The sequence below is a fragment of the Eschrichtius robustus genome, chromosome 16, assembly GCF_028021215.1.
Source record: "Eschrichtius robustus isolate mEscRob2 chromosome 16, mEscRob2.pri, whole genome shotgun sequence".
Classification (NCBI taxonomy): Eukaryota; Metazoa; Chordata; class Mammalia; order Artiodactyla; family Eschrichtiidae; genus Eschrichtius; species Eschrichtius robustus.
This window is the reverse complement of record NC_090839.1, coordinates 73,513,793-73,534,458: the sequence shown is the minus strand read 5'-3', so window position 1 is coordinate 73,534,458 and position 20,666 is coordinate 73,513,793. Positions and strand designations below refer to the sequence as shown.

The 20,666-nt window shown below is 46.4% G+C and overlaps 1 protein-coding gene and 1 pseudogene across 4 annotated transcripts in view; both read right to left on the bottom strand.

Annotated features, from left to right (window-relative positions):
- Positions 1-2,155, bottom strand: part of SLC5A11 (solute carrier family 5 member 11) — a 53,368-nt gene extending 51,213 nt beyond the window's left edge. For all 4 annotated transcript variants that reach the window (XM_068524020.1, XM_068524021.1, XM_068524022.1 and 1 more), the window contains exon 1: positions 2,051-2,155. The gene's annotated coding sequence lies outside the window, so the exon portion shown is untranslated. The remainder of the gene's footprint in view (positions 1-2,050) is intronic.
- Positions 2,156-18,784: 16,629 nt separating this feature from the next.
- Positions 18,785-19,288, bottom strand: LOC137750111 (large ribosomal subunit protein eL21-like; annotated as a pseudogene).
- Positions 19,289-20,666: the final 1,378 nt, after the last annotated feature.

Genomic DNA, 20,666 nt, shown 5'->3' with positions numbered 1-20,666 from the left:
GCCTGCTCAACCAGCTGATGCTATGTGGTTCATTAGGAACGGGTCTCTAGAAAAAAGGGCCAGAGGACAGATTCCAGGGGTCTCTGAGCTGAAGCAGAGGCTGGGACTCTCCCCAGCCTGTTAGAAAGAGCCACCTCTCTGGACATTAGGAAGGAAACAATGGGCACGGTAGGGTCTGGCTCAGGAGGTTAACAGGTGTGAGTACAAGGGAGCCAGGTGAGGTTTCTCCTCCCCCCGCCTCCCCGCCTTCAGTGACGACCTTGTCTCTTGATTCCTAGAGAGAATAGATGTCACAAGAACACCTTCTGAGCCCCAGACCTGTCCATCCAAATGCCGGCGTGGAATCTCTCACGGATGCCCAGTCGGCATCTCAAACGTAATACATCCAACTCAGAGACCGCAGTCTTCAAGAGCTGTCAGAACTTCCCATCTCACTAAATGGCAACTTCATCTACCCTGCTGCTCGGGCCAGAAACCCGAGAGTCATCCTTAGGTCTTGCATTCATTCATTCATTCATTCATTCACTCATCCAGTGGTCTGTGAGCACCTCCTACATGCTGGCCACTATGTCTAAGCACCAAGGATGCCAGGGCTTGCAAACATACCATCAAAGACATTATAGTGTCTCTTGCTCAACTCCCGGAATCTATTGACCTCTAATTCCATTCTGTTCTACTTCTAAAGCAGAGCTGCAATCTATCCATTTCCCCTCACCTTTACTTTTATTGCTTTCATTCAAGCCACCGTCACTGGAAGAATCTCCCATCTTGCCTTCCCGATGACACTCTTGCTTCCTTGGAATCCACTCCCCTTACATGGAAGTCAGAGAGATCTTTGAACATAAATCAGATCAGTTCCTTTTCCTGCTCAAAGAATCAGCGCCTGTTGATGTGCTCTGCTGTGGCCCCAGCCCCATCTCACCCTGCTCTTACTTCTATCCCTGAGCGCTAGTTCTGCCTCAGGGTCTTTGCCATTCTGCCCATCCCACCCTGGAATGCTCTTCCCTGCACTCTTGGCTTGACGAACTCCTACTCATCCTTCAGATGGCACCCTACTGTCACAGCCCCAGAGGAGTCTTCTCTTGGCTTCAATCTAAGTTGGATCCCTAAATGATTTGCCATCACAGCAAACATGACTTCCCATAACCGTTGAATCAAGCAGGGCATTTGATTTGTACGATTCTCTCATTACCTCCCGTTCCCACTCTACTGTAAGCTCCGCGAAGGCAGGGACCCTGTCTCACTCACATCGTGTCCTCAAAGCAGGCACTCAGTAAACACTTGTATAGCAGACAAATGTGGGATTTTCTCAGCCTGCGATTGTGACACCCACCCCCAAACCCCGCCGCTGCCAAAGTCATATCCTCAGGATGCCCTTTGGAGGAGGGCATCTCTCTCAGCTGCTTCCCTGGAATTGGTCATCAAGATATCATTTAAAAACCAGACCTTGTGTCTAAGCTCACGGCCGGCCGTGGGAGTTGGGTCTCAGCTTTGCCTCCTCACTATCTGTGCAAGCTTGGGCACGTTTCTCAATGGCTCTCAGCCTCTGTCTGTGAGTTACAGTGGCGGGGCCAGCCAGACCAGGCCCAGGATGTGAAGCTCTCAGCACGTGCCTGGCATATTTGCTTTGCATGGCAGTTACACATCCCCCAGGGTTTCGTTGTTCTTTGTAGGTATTTTTCACCTGCTTATCTCTTGGGTCCTCGTGAGTCCGCCACACCTGTGGCCTGGGCTGTGCTGAGGTTCACGCTCTCATTTGACAGATAAGGAACCGGAGGCTAAGTGAGGTGAAATGATCGCTCCACGTCCCGGAACTCGGTTGAGTGGAGGAGCTGCGAGCCTCGCCTGCCCGGTGCGCCTGCCCGGTGCGCCGGCTGTACCCACCCCCCCAAAACACACTCCGTTTGCCTCGACAAGCCCTCTCCCAAGGAGGGGAGCTGTGCACCCCTCAGCCCGTCCTTCCTGCCAGCATTGCCTCCGGTCCCCAGACCAGCTTCCCCAGTTTGCAGAATGGGTATCAGTTTGGGGGGCTGGGAGTAGGGAGTCTTACCTTCCACTGGATGCAGGGCCCACCTGCCCTAGGTCCTGTCGGTGGCGTCTGAGGCAGAAGGAGAGAGAGGTGGCTGTGAGGAGGGAGAAACTGGGCTCCTTTTCCCTCGCAGCCAGACTCTGAAAGAACGGCAGTGGCCCTCCCTCCGGCACCGCCTGCTAAGAGAGGCTCCTTGCAGGTCAAAATCCAAATTCCAGCCTGGGCTACAGCAGGGCTTAGAGGAAGCGTGAATGATCTCCCTCGGGGCAGAGGAGAGGTCCAGGACCGGCCCTGAACCCTGAACTTGAACTTGAACTCTGAGCAGGCCCCTGCGGGGAAGATGGGCTGACCTGAGCCCCGCCCACATGGCCCCCCCTCCTCACCTGGTGGGGGGCCCATGGCTGGGGAGGGGAGGGGAGCTGTTGCAGCCCGGGGCACCGTCCTGCTCCACTCACCCACTCTGCCACTGGCCCGCCTCCGCGCTGGGGACGGGCGGGCTTGGGACGAGCTGGAGGGGGGGGGAGGGGAGACGCTGGCAGGGGAGGAAGGGGACAGATGGAAAGTCCCAGGAGGGCACTTGCCGCGGCCCTACCGCTGCTGCAGCAGTAACAGTGACCACCTTTGTTCGGCTCCTTTTCCGTGCGCTCTCCAGACGAAGGCAGCACAAAGACAGGCGCCTGGAGCCCAGATGAGTTGTCAGGAGTGACCGAGCCGTGGCCGGGGGCCCACGTCCAGCCCACAGCACCAGGACAGGCGGTGGGGGACAGCAGAAGGCTTGCACTGGATGCTCAGAGCATTCAAAATTAAAAAAAAAAAAAAAAAAAAAAAAAAAGATAGCTACTAGCCTTTGCAAAACGAGAGACTGAATAACACTCTGGATTTCCCACTTTACTAGAACAATCTGAAGATCTGGCCAGGCCAGACCCACATGGACACAGGACGGCCACTGGCTAGAGCAGAGGTGCGGCCATCCCTCCCCCCTCCACCACAGACCCCACCTCCAGCCCACCTCTCTCCTTCCCTTGTCCCGCCCAGGCCCTGGGCTGGGGCAGCCCCTGGCACAGAGTAGTTCAGAAATCATGGTGAGAATCAGTATGCTCCTGGTTCTGTTCTAAATGTTTCCATGTCTCTGCTCACTTGGTCTTTCCAACAAGCCTCCGGGGCAGATCTTATTATTACGTCCACTTTACTGATGAAAAGACAGAGGTAGAGAAGGGTGAGTAACTTGCCCAAGTCACCAGCTGTGAGTGGTAGAACCAGGATTTAAACCCTGGGCGTTTCATTCTAGAACGCTACAGGGCCAGTGGGTGTGGCTTAGAGACGCATCCCACTGGACAGAGGGCACCCTGGATGCACAGAGACTCAGCAGTTGGACTGACGTCAGCACGAGCTGGGGCCTGCAAGGTGGTGGCCTGCCTGGGGGGACAGATGGACAGAAGGAACAGCTAGAATTTGGAGAAAGGAGATGGGCGGACAGAGAGCCAGGGAATGGACGGCCTGAGCCTGCGATCTGCAGCGGAGGACTCAACACCAGGAAGGCAGAAGATGCATTGCTCCACCAACCTGGGGTCCAGTCCTGATTTCTTGGGGGCATGTCTGGGGGACCACGGGCACGTTCCACGGTCACGGTGCTACAGACAACGCACACAGATGAGAGAGGTGGGCCAGATACAGCTGTGGCAGACAGTAGAGCTACATCCCAGCCATGACTCAGCTCCAACTGGGGGAACACAGGCCCAGTGGGGCCAGACCTTCCAGTTGTCCTAGAAAAACGGGAAGTCCAGAAATTTTTAGCCTCATGATTATTCATCTGTGAGGGCTGATTGTGGCCCACTGGTCACTGGCATGTCACCTCTCACAGTTTCTCTGATTGTCAGGCTTTTTTGGCCCTCTCTTAGTGCTGTAAAGAATAGGAGAGAAGATGGTGCAACCACTTTGGAGAATGTTTTGGAAGTTTCTTATAAAGTTAACATACCCCTACCTTATGGCCCAGCAATGCCACTCTTAGGTATTTATCAAAAGAAATGAAAACATAGGTTCCACAAAGACTTTACACACATGTTCCAGCAGCTTTGCTCACAATAGCCCCAAGGGGGAAACAACCCAATGTCCATCAACAGATAAATGGACAAACCGTGATGCCTTCATACTGTAAGCAGATAGGTTAGGGGGTCCCTGGAGAAAGAGAACCAGGCATGGCTTTCTTGACATAAGAGAACCCATTTTGGCCGAAGATATTTTGTGATCTACACCTGGCCACAATGCTTACCCTGGAACACAGTATTTAATGATCTAAAGGGAACAAAGGAATGCAGGAAGAGAAAAAAGGCAGTCAAACAATGGTGCTATGATAAGGCAGGGTCCTGGTTCCTCAAGGAATATACATAATAATATACCTTTGAGTTCTGCAGGAACTAAGGCCCCCAGCCAGCTGGAGGATGGAAGGATGATGTTGACCCTCTTAACTTCAGTCAACTAAAGCTTGGACTCTGTTGACCTTTGCCCCAATTCTATGCTGAATTCTCCTCTGCTCAAGTCCCCTCATGAAGATGCATGTACCCTTCCCTTAAAACTTCCCCAATTTTGCTGTTCGGGGAAACACTGCTTTGGGAAGGATCCCTGGTGTTCTCCCTACTTGCTTCAAGTAATAATAAATCCTTCCGTCTTCCGATCTTAGGCTTGGTTGTGTCTACTGACACCATTAAGCTGCAAACCCGTTAGGGGAACGAGTGACTGAAACCGCCTGCCCTGGCTAGGCCTGATAGTAGCCACTTGCATGTGTTATCTAACAACAGGAGGTCCTGGTAAGGAACGCAGAACTAACAAGCTACCACCAACTGGAAGAATTTGGGAAAGGTCAAAAGGAGAGAGGAGACACCAGTCCATATGTCCTACCAACCTCCCAGAATCCTTCTCGCTGGAATCCATCTTGGCTGAGCAATGCTCGTGCCACCAGGAAGGACCCTGAGTCAGAATGATTGGCCAGAGACAACCCAGAAACTAACCCCATTACCATAAAACCCGAAACTGCGAGCCACGTGGCAGAGCAGTTCTCCTGGGTTCCCTTACCCTCCTGCTCTCCAGCCGGACCCCCCTTCCCAATAAAAAGTCTCTTGCTTTGTCAGCACGTGTGTCTCCTTGGAGTCTTAGACTAGAGCCCGCTCTCAGGCCCTGGAAGGGGTCCCCCTTCCTGCAACAAACCCAGTTTTTGGGTAGCAAAACTCCATGGAAAACCACATTCGTTTTCAGTAGGACAAACTAGTGACACATAACGCCATGCATGAATCTCAGAATTATGCCAGATGCAAGGAAGTACACACCTTATGACCCATTTATGTGAAGTTCAAGAACAGGAAAGATGAATCTATGGTGATAGAAGTCAAGAGAGTTAAAAGCATTTTCTGGAGAGGCGGAAATTTCCATATCTTAACTTAAGTGGTAACTATATGGGTATATACCACTGTTCAAATCCATTGGACTGAATAAGATTTGTGCATTTGATTACATGCAAATTACACCTGAAAAAAAAATAGGGCAGAAAGTGTGAATGATGAGTTTGGCAAATGCAGCTCTTGCTTCTCTGATGGTAGAGACTGTGGTCTTCACTCAAATCTTACCTCCCAGGATTTAGTTCCAGCCCATTGTCTCACGTAAGAATGTGGGTCCCATGAAGTGCCTGATTTTTCAAGAGAAATCCCAAAGTCTGGGTTTTTATATGAACGCTCCTGTTTATAAGGTTTGGCAAGTAATTTGGAATTAACAAAAACCGTTGAAATGCTGTACAGTCAACCCTCTGTATCTGCAGTTCTGCGTCCTGGAATTCAACCACCCACAGATCAAAAATATTCAGGGAAGAAAAATCTGGAAAGTTCCAAAAAGCAAAACTTGAATTTGCCACGTGCGGGCCACTACTTATATAGCATTTACATTGTATTAGGCAGTGTAAATAATTTAAAGATGATTTAAAGTATACAGGAGGATGTGATACGTGTAGGCTATATACAAATACTACACCATTTTATATAAGGGACATGAGTATCCTCAAATCTGGATATCCATGGGGGTCCTGGAACAAACCACCTGTGGATACCAAGGGACCACTGTGTGTATCAAGAGATGCATGTGTGATGTTGTGATTTATAGGAAGAAATATACATTTGGTCTTCGCCCCCATTTCTGGCACAGAGCTCCTAAAACTTTTGGAATTTTCTAAGTGACCAGAGTGAGTAAGTTGTCTTTTGTTTTGTTAATGAGGCTACGTTGGGACCTCACCTATTGTTGGGGTCTGGTTACCAGGACAACTTACCAGGTGTTTAGAGGGTTGGAACTTTCAGTCCCACCCTCTGACCACCGGGGAAGGGAGAGGGGCTGGAGGTTGAATCAGTCACCAATGGCCAATGACTTAATCGATCGTGACTATGTAATAAAGCCTCCATAAAAAATCCCAAAGGACAGGGTTCTGAGAGCTTCTGGGTTGATGAACACGTGGAGATTTGGAGAGAGTGGTGCTTTTGGAGAGAGCATGGAAGCTCCTGGCCCCTTCCCCATGCCTTGCCCTGGGCATCTCTTCCATCTGTCTGTTCCTGAGTTATACTTTTTATAACAAACTGGTTATCTAATAAGTAATATGTTCCTCTGAGTTCCGTGAGCCACTCTAGTCAATTAATCAAACCTGAGAGGGGCTTCCCTGGTGGTGCAGTGGTTAAGAATCTGCCTGCCAATGCATGAGACACAGGTTCAATCCCTGGCCCAGGAAGATCCCACATGCTGTGGAGCAACTAAGCCCGTGCGCCTCATCTACTGAGCCTGCACTCTAAAGCCCGCGAGCCACAACTACTGAAGTCTGTGCGCCTAGAGCCCGTGCTCCACAACAAGAGAAGCCACGACAATGAGAAGCCCACGCACCGCAATGAAGAGTATCCCCAGCTCGCCGCAACTAGAGAAAGCCCGCGCACAGCAACAAAGACTCAACACAGCCAAAAATAAAAACAAATAAATTTATTTTTAAAAAAGAAAATCAAACTTGAGGAGGGGGTCTTTGGAACCACAGAAGCACATGAAGACCTGGTGAGTCAGAAGCACATGAAGACCTGGATTTGCAATTGGCGTCTGAAATGGGGGAGGAGGTGGAGGAGGGCAGTCTCGTAGGACTGAGCCCTTAACCTTTGGTATCTGATGCTACCTCCAGCTAGACAGAGTCAGAATTGAGTTGAATTGGACACCCCGCTGGTATCAGAGCATTGCTTGGTGGCCATGGGAGGGGGCTGGGGAGAGGGACCCACATGCTGACATTGGTCCCAGAATCTTACCCAGTATCCCCAGGGCACACCCTCTGCTAGACTGGAATCCAGGCTGAGCTCCACACGAGGTCGTGATTCCTTCCTGTATTTTCTACAGCCTTTTAGAAACACACCTTCATCCACCCACACACTATAGTCCAGTGTTGCTATTTATAGTAACAACTGAAAAGAGTTGTTAAAAACCCTGAAAACCCTGAAATAGGTGAGTTTTCCTGACCAGCAGGCAAGGGTGGTGCAGTGAGCCCAGTTGGGGGATAAAACGGGATACATTTTTTAACTTAGTAGCTGTGAGACCTGGGTGCAAACTGATGTTCACACGCCTGCTTGGCAGGAGATGAAACAAACGAGAGGCCACGGGAGAACGAGAAACACCGGGCTAGTAGAAGGTGCTTGGTCAATGCTGGCTCCTTCCCTCTGCCTGAACATAACCCCCAGTTACCTGTGTGCTGCCTGCCTTACGTTTAGTTGCCACTGGGAATCTCAAGCCGTATTCTTTCTCTTTCTGATGGCTTCAACCAGGAAACACTGAGCATTCTCTCTCTGTCTCTGGTTATGTTTGTTCCCTGCTCCCAGAGTCACGTTTCCCACAAATCTGTGACTTGGGTGGCCTTTCATCCGCAGCGGCTGCAGGACAGTGCGCAGCTCAGGAGCCCAGAGATGGGGGCAGGCAGACCCCAGCCTCCTTCTGATTCCTCTGCTGCCGGCTGTGTGTTCTTGTGTAAATGACTTAAGTGCTCTGAACTCAGATTTTCTCATCTGAAAAAGGGGATGTCATAACAATAGTCCCGAGCCATTTTATCAGGAAGACTCAACGAGATAATCCATATAACATTCTCCATAGTACTAAGATGCTATTTTTTTCTTTTTTCCTCTCATTATTTCATGAACGTCCAGTTGAGTTTCTGGAAAACTACAAGACCTGAGGCGTCACAACAGACTGAAGGCGGAAGCAGATGTCGGCATCCAACTGTCTTCTATTCAACCAGTCATTAAAGAGATTTGCAAATGTGTAAAACAATGCCACTCTTCTCACTAAATCTTTTGGGAAAATATGGTTGTTTTTCATAAAAATGAATGTTATTTACTTAACACGCAAAGGGTTTGTTATTGTTCTTCTGAAATTAATTAATATTTTAAATTGTTTCTTCATTTAAACACCTAATTTGGTAAATATCTCTACCTATAACCCACATCAATGAAATGAAGGTGTTCTTCCTTATAATGGGATCCTGAGACAAAAAGTTTGAGACTCCCTGCGCTGTGACAAACTTGAAAGGAAACTGTGGATCTGGGAAAACTCTTGGAAATGGTCTGTCTGAACCCAAATCCATACAATTCATTAAAAGGTGTGTTCTGATCAAGTGGACCCTACCTGGGAAGCCTGTTCGTGGCCATAGGGTCTGTGGGAGAAAGTTGTTTGTAACTCAGGAGACCTTGCCCGTCAGTGCATAGTGTGAATCGTTAATGAATCAACAAGGATTCTCCTTAATCACTAAACACTTTAACAGCAGGTCATCTGTGACAGCGAGGCTGAAGTTTGGTGTGTGACATGGCCACACTTGGAGATTATTGGAGTGGAACAGGATCCCGTGAAAGCCAGCTTGACCAACACTGCCCCCTCTGCCCCACCAGACACTGCACGCGAGTCTGGGTTACAAGAGGTGGTTGTAGTGACAGCCCACGGTCATTGCCATCATGTGAGTTCCAGCCTGGGGCCAGCCGTATGGCTTGTACTTGAGTCCCTGGGCTCTGCCTCCAGTGTTTGTTTAAATCCTGGCTCTACTAACTTGGTGGCTTACAGCCACCTCTCTGCTTTACTGTGCTGTGCCTCAGTCTCCCCCATTTGTCAAATAGTTAGGGTTGTTGTAGGGATTAAATAAAAGAATTATTTGAAGTAGTGACTGGCCAGCAAAATCTGCCCTTCTCCCTCCCTGCATGACGTGTGAGAGGGGGTGGAACGAGAGGGGGGTGTGATCTAGGTGATTTCTGTCTCCCTTGCTTAAGAGAGAGCCATTCTTTCCTACCTTCCTGCTGGTCAGGATGGGCATGAACCGGAGTGACGCTGGAGGCACATGTGGAAGCCAGAACTGCTGCCAGCAGCCTGGGTTCCTGGTGAAGCAGAGAAGCCGCCAACGTGGAGCCTCCCCGTGGATGGAGAAATGAAACAGACAGCGTTGCAGGAAGGGGGACCCCTTCCAGGGCCTGAGAGTGGACTCTTTTCTAACACTTGGAAATGAATAGTCCGAGGAGACACACGTGCTGAATAAGCAACAGACTTTATTGGGAAGGGGCGCCCGGATGGAGGGCAGGAGGGCAAGGGAACCCAGGAGAGCTGCTCTGCCATGTGGCTCGCAGTCTCGGGTTTTATGGTGATGGGGTTAGTTTCCGGGTTGTCTCTGGCCAATCATTCTGACTCAGGGTCCTCCCTGGTGCCATGCGCATGCAACTGCTCAACCAAGATGGATTCCAGGGAGAAGGATTCTGGGAGGTCGGTAGGACATATGGACTGGCGTCTCCTCTCTCCTTTTGACCTTTCCCGTATTCTTCCTGTTGGTGGTATCTTGTTACATCTGTGTTCCTTACCAGGATCTCCTGTCGTAAAATAACTCATGCAAATTGTTACTGTCTTTGCCTGGCCACGGTGGGCAGTTTCAGTCAGTGTTTCCCCTAACAGGAGTTTGGAGTAGAGAAAGGTTTATTGCAGGGCCAAGCAAGGAGAACGGGTGGCTCGAGCTCACGAAAACTGAACTCCCCAATTTTTTTTTTTTTTTTTTTTTTTGGCCAGGCGGTGCAGCATGTGAGATCTTAGTTCCCCAACCAGGGATCGAACCCATGCCCCTTGCAATGGAAGCACAGAGTCTTAACTGCTGGACTGCCAGAGAAGTCCTCCCCAGTGGTTTTGGGGGAAAGTTTTTATAGGCAAAATTTGGGGTGAGGGCTGCAGGGTGTGTGACTTTCTTCTGATTGGTTGGTGGTGAGGTAACAGGGAGGTGCTCCAGGGATCTTGCTCTCAGGCTAAAATTGCCATCCTCCACCGGGGTGGGGGCCTTAGTTCTGCAGAAGAACTCAAAGATATTGTTATGTATGTTCCTTGCAGAGGAACCAGGACCCTGTCCCATGGCTGCACTATTGTTTCTTGACTTCTCCCTCCTTTGTTTCTGCATTATTTCCCTTCCCTGATTAGCAAGTTTTGCCCTTGCTCTCTGCCCTTTGGAACTCAGGGAAGGTCATGTAGGCTAAATGAAGCCTATTTCCTACAAACAAGAAACAGGACACACAGAAAGGATTTGTACCCGGGAACCCCACAGGGTCCTGCTCAGTTCCACCCACCAAATATGGCCCCCTGCTTGTTTTTGTAAATAAATTTTTGTGGGAACACAGTCATGCCCATTTATTTGCATATTGTTTCTGACGGCTTTTGTGCTACAGTGGTAGAGTTGAGTACTTGTGACAGAGACCATATGGGCTGCAAAGCCTAAAATATTTACCATCTGGCTCTTTACAGAAAACTTTTGCTGTCCCCTGACCTACAGCACCACCCAGTGAGTTAGTGTCCCCAGAGTTTAGGGCACTAACAGGAAAGATTTTCATCCCCAACTTTCCCTCTCAGAAGATAGTACAACCCTCTGGTTGGGGAAATGTGAGTGGAAAGAAATGTAATCCAAAGCAACTCTCTGGTAAGAAAGATAAGCCATTCTCAGAAACCCTTCAGGGGACTTCCCTGGTGGTCCAGTGGTTAGGACTCCGCCCTTCCACTGCAAGTTCGATCCCTGGTTGGGGAACAAAGATCCCACAAGCTGCTTGGTGCAGCCAAAAAAAAAATGTCCTCCAGTCTGGCTAACAAGCCATGAACATCAATATGGTTATTTTTGAGGCTTTTAATGTAAATATAATCCTTCTATATCTTTATCAGATCCATTGAGAAAAGCAACAAACAGGACGGGATTGTGAACAAAGCAATCTCTAGAGACTTCTCTCTGTTACATGCTTTCATACTTAAAATCTCAAAATAGTTTGCTGAGGGGAAGAAGCCAGACAAAAAAAGAGTACATACTGAATGATTCGGTTTACACAAGATTCTAGAAAATGTAAATGAATCTGTTGTGACAACAGATTAACATTTGCCTGGGGGTGGGGATGGCAGGACAGAGGGATATTACAAAGGGGAACAAGCAAATTTTGGAGGTGACAGGTCTGTTTATTAGCTGGATTGTTGTAATGGTTTTATCAGTTACACATTTGTCAAAGCTCTTCCCATTGTACATGTAAATATGTGCCCTTTATCGTAGGCCATTTATACTTCAACAAAGTTGTTTTTAAAAAGTATGACTCTTAAATATCATATCACTTATACGTGGAATCTAAAATATGGTGCAGACGAATCTATATATAAAACAGAAGCAGACTCACAGATATAAAAAAAACCTTACGGTTACCCAAGGGGAAGGTGGGGGAGGGATAAATTAGGAGTTTGGGATTAGCAGATATACACTACTATATATAAAATAGATAAACAGCAAGGTCCTACTGTATAGCACAGGAAACCATATTCAATATCCTGTGATAAACCATAATGGAAAATAATATGAAAAAGTATGTGTATATATATATAACTGAATCACTTTGCTGTATACTTGAAACTAACACAGCATTGTAAATCAACTATACTTTAATTAAAAAAAACAAAGAGAACTCAGGCTGAAAAAAAAAGTGTGTCTTAAAAATAGAATAAAACAAAATAAAAAGTATGTCTTCTGTAAATGGATTCTTATGGAGAAACACAGACCATTGCAACATGAAAGGGAAGCAGTGAGGACCTCTTTCCAGTTCTTCCTCTACAAACTTCCAGAAGGAGATGGTTAATCTCCACTGTTCAACAACATCGCCCAGCCAGGATTCCTTTTCTACTCTTCCCGCTGTGCTCTGTGCCCCAGGGGGCTGACCTCAACGACCTGTATCACCTGGCCTCCTTTGCTTTCCGGCCTCCAGTTAGATTTGGCCAATGGGAGGCACCAGCAGGAGATCAGAGGGTAGAGGAGAGTGGTCGGGGTAATATGTCCCTTCCTCTGGGCCGCACTACCCCTGCTCCCTTGCTGCGTCCCTGCGGTCCTGGCAGTGGCTTCGTTCTTCCATGGCCACTGCTCCGCAGAAGCTGTGTAACATTATTCCCTCCTTCTTTCCAGTCTAGGAATAACTGTTCCCCACAGTGACTATACGACTATACCAACCCTTGTTGGTACCCCAACCCCGCCTAAATCTCAATAAACAGTCCTTTTAATATGGTATCTTTGGTTAAATTCTTTAGACTGTGATATCTCTTTCATGCCAGAACCCTGACTCACAAGGCTTCCCACTGTCTGTAGGATAAATTCCATATGACACACTCTGTTGGGATTATTCTCCTCTCCTCGGTTCCTGGGACGTTGGGTGTGAAATTCTACTTTTTACTTACTTCCTTACTTCCTTACTTATTTATTTATTTTGGCATAAGTTTAGTAGATTTTCCAGGAGAAAGGCTTCCCTGGGTCTAGCTGTCTGCTCTTCTAAACAATGGTTAAAAAAAAATTTTTTTTTTCCTGCAGGCAATGGGGAGTGGTATCTTTAAACACCCTCTTGAGTGTGAGCTACAGAAACCCAACTCAAACTAGCTTATGCAAAAATATTGGTTCACACAACTGGAATATCCCAAGCTTCAGGTCTGGCAGGATCCAGTGTCTCACGTCATGTCATCGGGCCCTGATTTCACTGGCTGTGATCTCTGGTCTTGTCTTTGCTCTCAAGCAGCCTTCTTCTTCACCATGGTCTTGAGAGGCTCCAGCTAACATCCACTCAGGTTCAAGTCCAGTAGGAAATGAAGATTCCCCAACAGATTTGACAGCAGTCCTAATGGTCCTTGGCCTGACTCTTATTGGTCCACATTGGGTCACATGCTTATTCTTGAACCAATTGCCCGAGCCACGGAACACAAGCTCTTTTTCCCTGCCGTCCTTGAGTTGTTGCCAAAGAAAATCAAGGTTGATATTTCTAGAAGAAGGGGGAAGGTGTGCTGGACAGGCAAAACCAATGCACATCCACCCCTTTTGCTCATTGGTTCATTATGAGGATTGAGTGAAAAGTGCTTGGCTGGGGCATGGTTTATGATGGATTCTCCCACAAACATGTGGCTGTATCCTTTCCCTCTCGGAAATTGAATGCCCCAAATCCCTTCCGTGAGAGGGTAGATGTGCCCGAGAATGGAGACGGTCCTGTGTCATCTTTCTGTAACTCCTTTCTATCACATAATCCCCTGAGGAGCCATACCCTCCTGTGAACCATTCCAGACTCTTTCTAAAACTAACCAATGTAGACATAGAATGCATGTGTGACCCATCAACTTTATTTTCACCCAAATAAAAATGAGATTATCCTAATAGGGTTTTCTGTAACTGTACTTTTTTTTTCACTTAACTATGTCAGAGATGCCTTCCCGTAGTGGCTTATCCATATCTATCTCATTGTCTTAGTGGCTGAATATTCCAGCTTCTGGATAAACTGTAGTTTATTTAACCAGTCCTTTCTTGGAGCAAATACTGCCGATGTCACCCAATATCCAGTTTCCACTTTTTCACTAATAACAGAACACTCACATTGTCTATGGGGACATGACATTCCAAATAAAGACTACAAGTCACAGCCCCCCAGCTCGGCGTGATTAAGTTCTACCTCGTGGGAGGTGAGCATAATTGAGGCATCGACATGGGGGTCCTGCCCTTAAAGAGAAGGGGCATGTACTCTCCATGCCACTGTATCTCTTCTTGCTGGCTGGGATGTGACCAAGGGAAGGAGATATCTCGGGCCATGCAGATGAGAGAAACTCTGCAAGGATGGAGGGAACCTGGGGTACCAGCCCTGACTCCTGACAGCCAGATTGCTCAGTGACAGAGAAGCCACAGCAACATGGTCCTGTTAGTGAAGCCACTACTCTCTGGGGTCTCTAGTCCAGCGGGTGAGCCAATACCCTGAATATGTGGTCCTCCAACCAGCATCAGCAGCACCTGGCCACACCCCAGACCTCGGGACTCTGACTCTGCCTTTTGACAAAATCTCCAGGCGAGTCCAAGCTCGTTCAAGTTTTAGGACAGATCTGATATCCTTAATGAAGGGCGGTTCCACTGTCTGCAGTTTTCTATTACAAGCAAGGTTGCAGTGACGATTGCGGTCAACGTCCTCTCCTAGACTGGAATCTCTCGAGGTCAGATCCTAGGCATGGGATTGCTGGTCCATGGAAGATGGACCTTTACAAAAGTTTTTGAGAGTATTTGTTTGGCTGTTTTTGATATTTTTGTTTTGTTTTGTTTGTTTTTTTAAGATTTAAGAAGTTTCTAGTGGGAAAATCTCAGAAAACCTTACTTCTCATACCTTCTTCTAGAAAAAGGGAAATCACGGTACGCCCCCTGGTGGCTGTCTTCTCCATTTACAAGCAAGTGGGTCCAGGGCTAAAAGACCTTGCAACCCCAAACCCGCCAAGGGTTAGTAAACCCAGAGCAAATGAGGATTATGCTCTCACTGGGTGCCTTCAAGGCTACTCCCCACAAGAACCGCTGCAATGGTCATGCAAGCAAAGGGCTGTATGCAAGAGGACTGACACGCCAGTGCAAGACTGACAAAAAGAGTCCGAAAAAATGGCTAGATGGAAACATAATTGTTGCACAACAAACCACACATATAAAAAAATGTCCAATGCTTCCCTGGTGGTCCGGTGAGTAAGACTCTGCACTCCTTATGCAAGGGGCCTGGGGTGGATCCCTGGTCGGGAACTAGATCTTGCGTGCTGCAACTAAGAGCCCGCGTGTCACAACTAAGACCTGGTGCAGCCAAAATAAATAAATAAATACATAATTTTTTTTTTTTTTAAAGTCCAACGGATGAGTTTTTTTAAAATTGAAGTATAGTTGATGTAAATATTATATCTTTCAGGTGTACAACACAGTGATTCACAATTTTAAAGGTTACATTCCATTTACAATTATTATAAAATATTGGCTGTATTCCCTGAGCCGTACAATATATCTTTGTAGCTTATATATTTTATACATAGCAGTTTGCACCTCTTAATCTCCTACCTCTACCTTGCCCATTCTGTCTCCCCACTGGTAACCACTAGTTTGTTCTCTGTATCTGTGAGTCTGCTTCTTTTTTGTTATATTCACTAGTTTTATTTTTTATACTCCACAGGTAAGTGATATCATGTGGTATTTGTCTTTCCCTGTCTGACTTATTTCACTAAGCACAATACCCCTCAAGTTCATCCATCCATTTGTTACAAATGGCAACATTTTATTCTTTCTTATGGCTGAGTAGTATTCTACTGTATCAATATATATATCCCACATCTTCTTTATCCATTCATCTGTTGGTGGACACTTAGGTTGCTTCCATATCTTGGCTAGCATAAGGGATGAAATAAAATTTATATATATATATATATTTTTTTTTTTTTTAAAGACATCATTTATTTATTTATTTATTTATGGCTGTGTTGGGTCTTCGTTTCTGTGCGAGGGCCTTCTCTAGCTGCGGCAAGCGGGGCCCACTCTTCATCGCGGTGCGCGGGCCTCTCACTATCGCAGCCTCTGTTGTTGCGGAGCACAGGCTCCAGACGCACAGGCTCAGTAACTGTGGCTCACGGGCCCAGCTGCTCCGCGGCATGTGGGATCCTCCCAGACCAGGGCTCGAACCCGTGTCCCCTGCATTAGCAGGCAGACCCTCAACCACTGCGCCACCAAGGAAGCCCCTTAAAATTTATATTTTAAGGCAAGACAAGAAAAATTGAACAAAAAATTTTCTGTGTTTGCTTGGGTCTCTTCCCTCCCTCCCTCCCTCCCTAAGGTGCAGTGTGCATCTGCATTACACATTAACCAGAGCTCCTCAAAGATGGGAGTGCCTGCTCAACCGTAAAAATCAATTTTTTTCTTTCTTCTGACACTAGCAATGTAAATTCTTTAAAGAATAGTGTTCTTTCCCAACTCTGCAGGGGGTCATGGTGACCTGCTTCTCGCCTTGTACGTGCTTACTTGGACTATGTATCCTTGGTGAACTTTATGTAAAATTATCAGTATGTCATTTTGATGTATGGTCCTTAGTCTCGAAAATGTGTATGACTGTGCTTTTGGCTTCTAACAGGCAAGTTAGCTCTCACAGCTTTCTAAGAGTCTGTTTCCTGGGTCATAATCCTCAATTTGGCTCAAATAAAATTCTTTTTTTTTTCTCCTTAACTTGATTGTTAATTGAATTTTCGTCAAAATAAGTAATGCTGTTATGAACATTGAGGTGCACGTATCTTTTTGAATTAGTGTTTCTGTTTTCTTTGGGTATATACCCAGGAGTGGAATTGCTAGGTCATGTGGTAGCTCTGTTTTTAGTTTTTTGAGAAACCTCCATACTGTTTTCCACAGTGGCTGCACTAATTTACGTTCCCACCAACAGTGTACAAGGGTTCCCTTTTCTCCACATCCTCGCCAACATTTGTTATTTATAAATAACTTTTTTAAAAAAATTATTTATTTATTTATTTATTTATGGCTGTGTTGGGTCTTCGTTTCTGTGCGAGGGCTTTCTCCAGTTGCGGCAAACGGGGGCCACTCTTCATCGCGGTGCGCGGGCCTCTCACTATCGCGGCCTCTCTTGTTGCGGAGCACAGGCTCCAGACGCGCAGGCTCAGCAGTTGTGGCTCACGGGCCCAGTTGCTCCGCGGCATGTGGGATCCTCCCAGACCAGGGCCCGAACCCACGTCCCCTGCATTGGCAGGCAGACTCCCAACCACTGTGCCACCAGGGAAGCCCCACAAATAACTTTTTGATGATAGCCATTCTGAGAGATGTGAGGTTATGTCTCACTGTGATTTTGATTTGCATTTTTCTCATGATTGGCAATGTTGATCATCTTTTCATGTGCCTGTTGGCCATCTGTATGGTTTCTTTTTAATAATTAATTAATTAATTAATTTATTTATTTATTTATTTTTGGCTGTGTTGGGTCTTCGTTTCTGTGCGAGGGCTTTCTCTAGTTGTGGCAAGCTGGGGCCACTCTTCATCGCGGTGCGCGGGCCTCTCACCATCGCGGCCTGTCTTGTTGCGGAGCACAGGCTCCAGTCGCGCAGGCTCAGTACTTGTGGCTCACGGGCCTAGCTGCTCCGCGGCATGTGGGATCTTCCCAGACCAGGGCTCGAACCCGTGTCCCCTGCATTGGCAGGCAGACTCTCAACCACTGCGCCACCAGGGAAGCCCTGTATGGCTTCTTTGGAAAAATGTCTATTCAGGACTTATGCCCATTTTTTAATTAGGTTGTTTGTTTTTCTGATGTTGAGTTGTATGAGCTGCTTATATATTTTGGATATTTACCCTTTGTCAGTCATATCATTTGCAAATATTTTCTCCCATTCACTAGGTTGTCTTTTCATTTTGTCGATGCTTTCCTTTGCTATGCAAAAGCTTTTAAGTTTAATTAGGTCCCATTTGTTTGTTTTTGCTTTTATTTCCTTTGCCTTAGGAGACAGATCCAAAAAAATATTGCTATGGCTTATGTCAAAGACAACCATTAAGTTTTGACATATGCATGCACCTATGAAACCACTGACACAAGAAAATATCCAACATCCCCTGAAGTTTCCTAGCACCCACCCCATCCCCAGACAGTCAACGATCTGTTTTTTGTCTCTATAGATTAGTTTGCATGTTCTAGAATTTTATATAAATGCCATTATGTAGCATGCACTCTTTTTTGTTTGGTTTTTTTCACTTAGCATCATTATTTTGAGATTCATCCATGTTGTTGGGTTTATCTATAGTTATAGTTCCATTGCATTGATTGATTGATCAATTGATTTTTTTATTTTTTAATTAAAAAATTTTAATTGCAGTATAGTTGATTTACAATGTGTTAATTTCTGCTGTACAGCTAAGTGATTCAGTTATATATATATATATATATATATATATACACATTATATATACATTCTTTTCCATGACAGTTCTGTTGTATGGATATACCACAATTTGTTTTTTTATAAATTTATTTATTTATATTTTATTTTTGGCTGCACTGGGTCTTCGTTGTTGCACGCGGGCTTTCTCTAGTTGTGGTGAGAGGGGGCTACTCTTCGTTGTGGTGCGTGGGCTTCTCATTGCAGTAGCTTCTCTTGTTGCAGACCACGGGCTCTAGGCGCGCGAGCTTCAGCAATTGTGGCATGCAGGCTCAGTAGCTGTGGCTAGTGGGCTCTAGAGCGCAGGCTCAGTAGTTGTGGTGCACGGGCTTAGTTGCTCCACGGCATGTGGGATCTTCCCGGACCAGGGCTTGTACCTGTGTCCCCTGCATTGGCAGGCGGATTCTTAACCACTTCGCCACCAGGGAAGTCCTTGTCTGTTTTTTTTTTGTTTGTTTGTTTTTACAGTCCAGGTCTTTTATTTTCTTTACACCATCATGCCATGAATTAATAAAGAACAGGCTCCAACAGTTCAGGCTCCTTTCCATTGGTTCTCACAAAGTGTGCTTCTCTGGGTGGAGCAGGCTGGCACTTCAGTTGAACCCAAGTACCTTTCTCTTTGGCTTCCTTTTTTTCTGATCATTTTCCTTCACACGTTTCAGGAAGCTATCTCGGCTCTTAGAGTGCTTAATATGCTCCATATGCACATTAATTTTCTTGGCAAGAATCTTGCCCTTAACTTGTTTGTTCACAATGATGCCAACAACATTCTGGGCAACATGGTAGACTCTGCCAGTTTTGCCATGGTAACATTTATGGGGCATTCCTTTTGAACAGTGCCCATTCCCTTGATATCTACAACGTCAACTTTCTTGTACATCCTCATGTATGTGGCCAAAGGAACAACTCCATGTTTTCTAAAAGGCCTAGAGAACATGTAGCGGGTGCCCCTCCTCTTTCCCGTTGTGTTGGTCATTTTGGCGAATTACTGGCAGATGACGGTTCCGGCCAAAAGGAAGCCACAATTTGTTTATCTGTGCATCTGTTGGCGGATATTTGAGTTGTTTCCAGTTTGCGGAGACTGTAAATAAAGTGCTGTGAACAACAGCATAAGTCTTTGAATAGACACATTTCTTCCTTTCTCTTGAGTACACGCCTAGGTGGGGAATGGCTGGATTACGTGGTCAGTGTAAAATTAGGTATTTAAGAAACAGCCAGGACTCCCCTGGCGGTCCAGTGGTAGAGAATCTGCCTTCCAATGCAGGGGGCATGGGTTCGATCCCTGGTTGGAGAACTAAGATCCCACAAACTGTGCAGTGCAGCCGCAAAACAAACAAACAAACAAACAAACAAACAAAAAATTGTAGATTAGGGATAGTGGACTCAGATTGTATTATATTTCTGTTGTGCAACTAAGGAAGCAGACTCAGGGCTATTCAATATCATCAGCAAGGACACCCAGCCATGCAACCGTTCAGCACATCGTTATTATCTGTCTGCCGCCAACCACACACTCTTCCAGGCACTGGAGAATCGAGAGGGGGAAAAACAGACAACCACTGTCTCTTAGGAAGCTAACGCTCTCACGCAAAAACTGTGCATGAATGTTCATAGTAGCATTATTCATCACAGCCAAAGAGTAGAAACAACCCAAATGTCCATCCGCTGAGGAATGGATAAACAAAATGTGGTCTATCCATACAATGGAATATTATTCCATTTTCTGACACATGCCACACATGGATGAGCCTTTAAAACATTATGCTAAGTGAAATTTGCACTAAGCCAGACATGGAAGGTCACATATCATATGATATAGATGGTTTATATAAAATGCCCAGAACAGACAAATCTATAGGGGCAGAAAATAGGTTAGTGGTTGCCTAGGGCTGGCAGACAGAGAGGAGATGGGGAGTGACTGCTAATGGTACAGAATAATGAAAATGTTCTAAACCTGACCATGGTGATGACCCCACAGCTGTGAATGTACTAGAAACCACTGGATTTTATGGCATGTGAATTATCTCTCGAACTTGTTATGAAAAAAAAAAGAAGCAAATGCTCTTGGAGCGAAAGTAGATCAATAAAGACAAAATTACAACTGATTTTTTCCGGAAGTGGCAACCTACTGGAGGAATACACTTAAACCAGCTTTAGTTTGTCTGATCACTGCTCCTAACTATTCTACGTCTAATAGCTCAGTTATTATGCCTTCTGTTATGAGGACAGTCTCACTCTGGGATTTAAGATTCTGTGTTAGTCAGGGTTCTCCAGAAAAATAGAAACAATAGGACATTTAAGGAATTGGCTTATGTGACTACAGAGGTCAGCAAATCTAAAATCTGCAGGGTAGTCCAGCAGGCTGGGGACCCAGGAA